At 31.5% G+C, this 7,463-nt stretch overlaps 1 long non-coding RNA gene across 1 annotated transcript; it reads right to left on the reverse strand.

The window, feature by feature from the left end:
* Positions 1–3,013: 3,013 nt before the first annotated feature.
* Positions 3,014–5,686, reverse strand: LOC134719594 (uncharacterized). Its single transcript, XR_010107627.1, has 4 exons — positions 5,595–5,686; positions 4,690–4,727; positions 4,087–4,156; positions 3,014–3,067 (listed from the first exon to the last, which is right to left on the reverse strand). It is a non-coding gene; the product is annotated as an uncharacterized LOC134719594 (long non-coding RNA).
* Positions 5,687–7,463: the final 1,777 nt, after the last annotated feature.

Raw genomic sequence — 7,463 nt, forward strand, 5'->3', positions numbered from 1 at the left:
AACGGTTCCTTATTGTTGAACAATTGTAATTTCATGATTATGGATTATTCGTTCATTGTCGATTCACATGGCAGAGGACCTATGATTATCGATATACGCATACATGTATTGTTTTTTTACCTTGATTTTTCATTTTTTCAATTATTTACGAGATTTGAATTTGATAACTTATATTACCTTTTTATACGTCATACAATTCTACCAAATCTTTGATATTTTAACAGGAAACCTCGGTGTCCAGTGGTATCAGTAGTCAAACAACTGTTACACGATCCTATCACCACCGAGGTTGGGAGTTCGAACTAATCGCCAATCAATCGATCAAACGAAAATAATAGTTGACAACTAATTCAATTTTATCTAACTTACACAATACGTGACGAACTTACCTTATGTTGTTGTTCGCCATGGTGTGGTATTGTCAGTAATCACTATGATAATAATTATATAAATTCATAAATAAGGTTAATAATAATAAAATATTTTCTTTTACAAACCATTTTTATGCCTATCAATCTGGATATCATTTAATTGTATGTGAATTTATAACCTAGAAACGAAATAATATTACTATTTTGTAAATGTATTTTCGTCATAAAAAACATACATAATATAAAACTAGTCTATGAGTTTTATATGTTAATTAAAGTCAAATAGAAAGAAAATAACTAAAACATACTTTCGTGTCGAATGTCAACAATTGAAAGCTTAAAATGGTGTTTTGCTGTTCTCTATATGTCGTTTTGTGTTTGTCTCATGGTATTACTGTAAACCAACTTTTTTTCGCCAGCGATTTACTTTCGCGAATTTTGCGATTATAAAAAAAATAAGCGAAATTTAGATCTCTCCTTATTAAACTACACCAAATATATAAGAATATCGCGAAATTAAATAGCCACAAAGTTAACAAGAATAAAAAAAAGGCGAAATCAAGTATCCGCGAAATTAAGTTGGTTTCCAGTATACCATACCAACTTATGTATTAATATCTGTCATATATTTCAAATTATTTAATGAATGACTGTAATATCTTTTTCTGTCTATGAAGAAAAATCATAAAAATGTAGTGCACACTGAATAACTCACGTAGCGGGTTATTTAACTGTGAGCACCACCACATTTTTTATGTTGTTTCGAATAGACCGAAACAATATAACAGTCATTTCTTATTATTTAATTCTAAATTTAATTTAAAACCGTAGAAAATCATGAAAAAACTTTGATGACGTCACGGTCACATGACTATGTCTATGGGCTGATATCAAAATAACGTCAGGCAATCAGAAGACAATTAAATTATTACCAGTTGTATAATGATCCTTAATTTGACACATGCTAAATACAACTATATTTGAAATTGGAGTTGTATTCCTTTAATCGTTGTTACGATGTTTGTTTTTATGAGTATAATCAAAAGTTACTGTATAATGTAATCGATGTAGGACATTTATAAAAATAGTAGAACTATTGCTTCATTGAAACTGTTAATAATGCATTTCTAGATGACAACCAATGATTTCACTTTCAAGAATTAAAAAAAAACTTGCTAGTTCACAAGCACTGGCAATTGATCTGGTGATGTGAAGTTTTAAAATCGTCGAATGAAGGTTTAAGTGGTGTCAGATAATTATCATAGTTTGTTTAAAAAGTGTTCCCCATCTTATACAGAAACGACAGAAATACAAAGTGCAATATGTTGTTCCTAATCAACAAAGACCATTTACAACTATTTGCCTTTAACATGATGAATAAACTCATCATAGATACCAGGACTAAATTTAGTATATACGCCAGACGCGTTTCGTCTACAAAAGACTCATCAGTGACGCTCGAATCCAAAAAAGTTAAAAAGGCCAAAAAAAGTACGAAGTTGAAGAGCATTAGACCAAAATTCCTAAATGTGTTGCCAAATACAGCTAAGGTAATCTATGCCTGAGGTAGAAAAGCCTTAGTATTTCAAAAAATTCAAAAATTTGTAAACAGTAAATTTATAAATATAACCATATCAATGACAATTCATGTCAGCACAAAAAGTGCTGACTACTGGGCTTGTGATACCCTCGGGGAAATAAATCTCCACCAGCAGTGGCATCGACCCAGTGGTTGTAAATAAACTCATCATAGATACCAGGACTAAATTTAGTATATACGCCAGACGCGTTTCGTCTACAAAAGACTCATCAGTGACGCTCGAATCCAAAAAAGTTAAAAAGGCCAAAAAAAGTACGAAGTTGAAGAGCATTAGACCAAAATTCCTAAAAGTGTTGCCAAATACAGCTAAGGTAATCTATGCCTGAGGTAGAAAAGCCTTAGTATTTCAAAAAATTCAAAAATTTGTAAACAGTAAATTTATAAATATTACCATATCAATGACAATTCATGTCAGCACAAAAAGTGCTGACTACTGGGCTTGTGATACCCTCGGGGAAATAAATCTCCACCAGCAGTGGCATCGACCCAGTGGTTGTAAATAAACTCATCATAGATACCAGGACTAAATTTAGTATATACGCCAGTTCACAAGCACTGGCAATTGATCTGGTGATGTGAAGTTTTAAAATCGTCGAATGAAGGTTTAAGTGGTGTCAGATAATTATCATAGTTTGTTTAAAAAGTGTTCCCCATCTTATACAGAAACGACAGAAATACAAAGTGCAATATGTTGTTCCTAATCAACAAAGACCATTTACAACTATTTGCCTTTAACATGATGAAATGATAGTTGACGAGTGATTTTCAACTGTTTTTCTTCCACTTTCTACACAAATAAATGCCTGTACCAAGTCAGGAGTATGACAGTTGTTGTTCATTCGTTTGATGTGTTTTATTATTGATATTGCCTTTACATTAGGGACTTTGTGTTTAGATTGTCCTCAGAGTTTAATGTTTTTGGGATTTTACTTTCTTGTATCTATTGTCCTCCCCTGTCGTTCTTGAAGCTAATATATTCACATCTTTATGACACATGAAATGTCTAGTATACCAAAAATGATAATAAGACACTAACCTGGCTGCGACTTGTAATATTTGTTATTACAGTTAACACACAGATTGATGTCGACTGTTGCTACAAAATATTTAAAACTTCCATCAACATATAGAAAGAAATGTTTAAAATAAGATTGAAATGATAAAACAAATATACAAAATATTCTGAAGTAATTGCTTTGAATATACATGATATATTAAGGATATAAAAAAATAGATTTATTTGTACAATATAATTTTAAGCGGAAATATATATTATTTATTCATGAGGGGTCAGTGGCTTTCAATTAGTTTTATGTTACTGCTCGAACTCTTGGAACGACAAACGTTAGCAGTTTATTATTCAGTAGTTGTTGTTGATTGTTGTCTGATATATATTTGTTGTCGTTCATTAATTGAGCATAAACCAAAATAGCGGTTGAACTGTTGCTCTTTTTTGCATGCCGGGGACTTGATTAACTTATTACATGTATTAGAGATGTTTTGGACATTAATTTAGGCAGAAAATGATACAAGTATGTGCCAACAATATTTACATCAATTGGACATATGTTATAGTGGTTTCAGGAAATCACAACACAGTTAATATTTTTGAAATGATATACGTTTTTAGTGGATTTCGTGTTGTGTCCTTAATGACTATTTATAACTGTTGATGTAAATGCCGTTTGGTTTAGTGAGTCTTTGTTTACTCCTTGATTTTGATTGTTATTGTCTCTTTACAAACACAATATATGGTAAGAAAATACTGTTCAACATGTGGTACCCGTTGTGTTGCTCATGTGCGTGCACACACTGTTTTCATCGGTAGAATTAGAAATTTACGGAATAATGGTGACAGCAAAAAAGTACATATCTGTCAAAATATGTGTAATAGATAAAAGGGTACATTTAGCTAAAAGGAAATCTCAATTCTTTTAAATTGAGCTTTCATTACTTTTTTCAATTCTGATTTCAGGATTACTTTTTATACGTTGATCGATCATTATCAGTGTTTCTAAAAATTTGTGTTCAAGGCTTTGATGACGAATATAGTTTTACTAATGTGTCCCTATAAAAGACCTTACAACTTCAATGATATATTTGACTAATACGTACCACTTTGACTACCGGTGTGACTCGGCATCTTATATTTCCTACCATAGCGTTTTAATCGAAGAAGATTTTTCTAAAAGAAGAACAATACAAATACTCTTCATTAACCTCCGAAATTACCATGCAGAAATCCACGGAAATTAGTTTACTCTTTCGTTATATGTAAGCTTGTTAGCTAGAATCATATAAAGGTACTTAGTAATAATTACAGTTAGTTTAGAATTCAATTGAAACAAAATGAAATCTGTATATTTTTGTATTGCACTTGTCCTAAGTCAGGAATCTGATGTACATTAGTTGTCATTTGTTTATGTAATTTATACGTGATTCTCGTTTCTCGTTTTTTATATAGATTCCTCTCGTTTGAATGGTTTTACACAAGTCATTTTGAGGCCCTTTATACTTGTTGTTCGATGTGAGCCAAGGCTCCGTGTTGAAGGCCGTACATTGAACTATAATGGTTTTTGGATGGATAGTTGTCTTATTGGCACTCACACCACATCTTCCTATATCTATATAACAATTTTGTTAGAAACTTAAACGCATTTATTTTCATAATTAAACGATTTGGTTGCAATTATCTACTATTACAAACTATGACATTACCTGCAATGCATTGCCGTCAATTAGACTTGCTTGAAGATCTAAACAAAAACAAAAATTAAGCACATGTAGTAGCTTAACAATAAGGGTCCGTTTCATATATACATTGCTTTATAAATTAGAGTCCTTTCCTAGGTTCCAGACGATGTTATTCAACTATTGTTTCTAACGTCTATCAATCGTCTTATTCGGTGTGTATTAAACATGGAAAGCTACCAAAGGGCAAATGGAACGCACAGATGCAATGTGTATAACAGGTTTATAACAAAAAATCTTTATAACCAGTATAACCTTGAAAATGTGCACATACAATTTATGTTTGGCTTATTTACTTCTTTATTCGAATGTCATAGATGAGTGTTTTGTAGACAAAACACACGTCTGTCGCACTGGATTGTTAGCTTAAGTGAGTTTTCTTTTAGCGATTACAAACCTATGCAGTATTTACATAGTACTTAGTTAAGTAAACACTCATTGCCTGTTGACATTCTGTTTCTTGTCAGAGCAAAAGTTGAAATTCATATGCTTTCTTTAAATATTTCTTGCTTTAAATCTTTGTCATTTCAATGTTAATTTTCTGAGAATTGAACTATTGCAAATTAATTTCTCAATAGTTAACTTTCTAGTAAAAATTGGGAATCAAATTATATATATTATCATTCAGAATTATATCAATAGTTCGAAACATCTTCACAAAATGGGGATACCTCTGCAGGGTATAACTTGTTTTCTTGTATGTAATTCCTTTAGGATGTAGCTTACAAAACAATCGTTGATTATATTCTATTCAAAACCGTGACGATTTAAGCAAGGTAAAAATGTCATGTTCTTGTCATGTATCATTTTTTTCTACGAGTCTTTGCTAAACAATTACTAAAATATATAAAATACATACTAGTTCTACTTACCACCAACAACCAATAGAAGAATGAAGATAAATATCGGTATTCGAATCATTTTGTCAACTATGGTTTTCTTGTGCAGTATTTTGGAACGATTATTTTTGAAAGTTTATCGCAATAGAAGAAAAAATAACAACGGCGTGCTTTTATACTGCATATGTAATAATATTAAAGTAATATAAGAAATATTTTATGAATAAATCTCATCAAAGATAATTTAGTGGCCGATGAAAAAGAAGACAAATACACCATCTGCCGTTCCGAGTATGTCATTTTTCTGAAATGAATATTTCATATATTGTTTACTGATGAATTGCACATTAACAGGCTAAAACGACATTACTGCATTGAACAATTTGATTGCAGTAATATAAAATAAATAACCATTCACTGGTATAACATAAATTTAAGAGTACATATACTACAAATTACGAACTTTTGCCTGGGAGAAAAGCATAGAGAAAAAGATAGACCAATTATCAAGAAACACTACGACACCAATAAACAAAGAGCTATTACAAATCATCATATAGTTTTCTACATTTACAGGTGCATGCGTTTAAAAAAACCGTAAACTTTAGACAACCACTTGTAAGATTACAAAACTATTTTTCTAAGATCTCAACCCTTACTTTTTCATTTTTATCAGTACATGAACAAGCAGGAAACCCCAAAAAAAAACACAAAAAGTCATATTCAATAAGTTAAGGACTAAAAAATGACTAGTCAAAATATTCACAATTCTGTTTTGAAATTTAATATAATTTCTTTAAATAAAACAAACAAACAAACAAACAAACAGACACACCAACACACATTATCTTTTGCCAATCATGGCGCCAAAATGAGTAGAATAATATACATAATATGACACATTTTGATTTAATTGATTAATATTGAATATTAAAGTAAAAGAAAACAGCGGTTGTGCAGCAATCTGGAGATGACAAAAAACAAGTTGTTTCTATTCTGCACAATACAAACATTCTTTTAATGAATGCCGAGCGTTCTAAAGAGTCTTTTTTTAGACGCAAAGGTGTTTTGAAACAAAACAATGTCTATTACAAGCATTGCGATTTTGCGTCAAACAAAAGTCGGGAATGCAATACACGCACAAGTTGTAAAAGTACATAACATACAACCGCACACTTCATATAACTAGAAAACAGCAACGTGCAAGTTCCCAGTCTAGCTTGCCAAGACCAGTCTTTATGAGTTTGGCCAACAGAAATGACTGAAACTAAGTCAACCTCAGTTATTTCTACCTGCACCGAGATATTGGATACATATAACGGACATATTGTGCTTATAAGATACTACTTGTGAATTTTTATCACAAGGTTAAAGTCATCCGTATGTACGCCATCATTGAAGATCAAATCAACAGGTCACTAGCATCGCTCGAAGTCCTCAATGTTCTCGACATAAAATATAAACATATACCTTATCAACTTTTTACGGTAGAGGTATTGTTATGGAATCAGTAAATGATAATGACAAATTTGACCTGTCTGTACTTAATGAATATGATCATATTCCCAATAAAATGGAAGAAATTCATACTCCTGAATTCACAATGCACCCTCATTTAAAAGAACTCAGTGAAGCATTTCACCAAAAGGAGGAACAATGCCAAATTCTTCTCTTAATGTCCTTGACCAGGTAACAGGTCCACTAAGAACTCTGACCTCAACTGGCGCAATCGACGATTTACAGATTAGATATATAATCCTCAATATGCGTTCCACATGGGCGTAGTCTGGGAGAGAATTGTTTGTATCTCCAGGAGAATACTTGATTATATGCTTTTAAGTACATCAAGAAAAAGCCTGACGCATAAATTTTATATATAAATTTTGGACCTTCTGATTATCG

Source organism: Mytilus trossulus, chromosome 5 (genome assembly GCF_036588685.1).
Source record: "Mytilus trossulus isolate FHL-02 chromosome 5, PNRI_Mtr1.1.1.hap1, whole genome shotgun sequence".
Classification (NCBI taxonomy): domain Eukaryota; kingdom Metazoa; phylum Mollusca; class Bivalvia; order Mytilida; family Mytilidae; genus Mytilus; species Mytilus trossulus.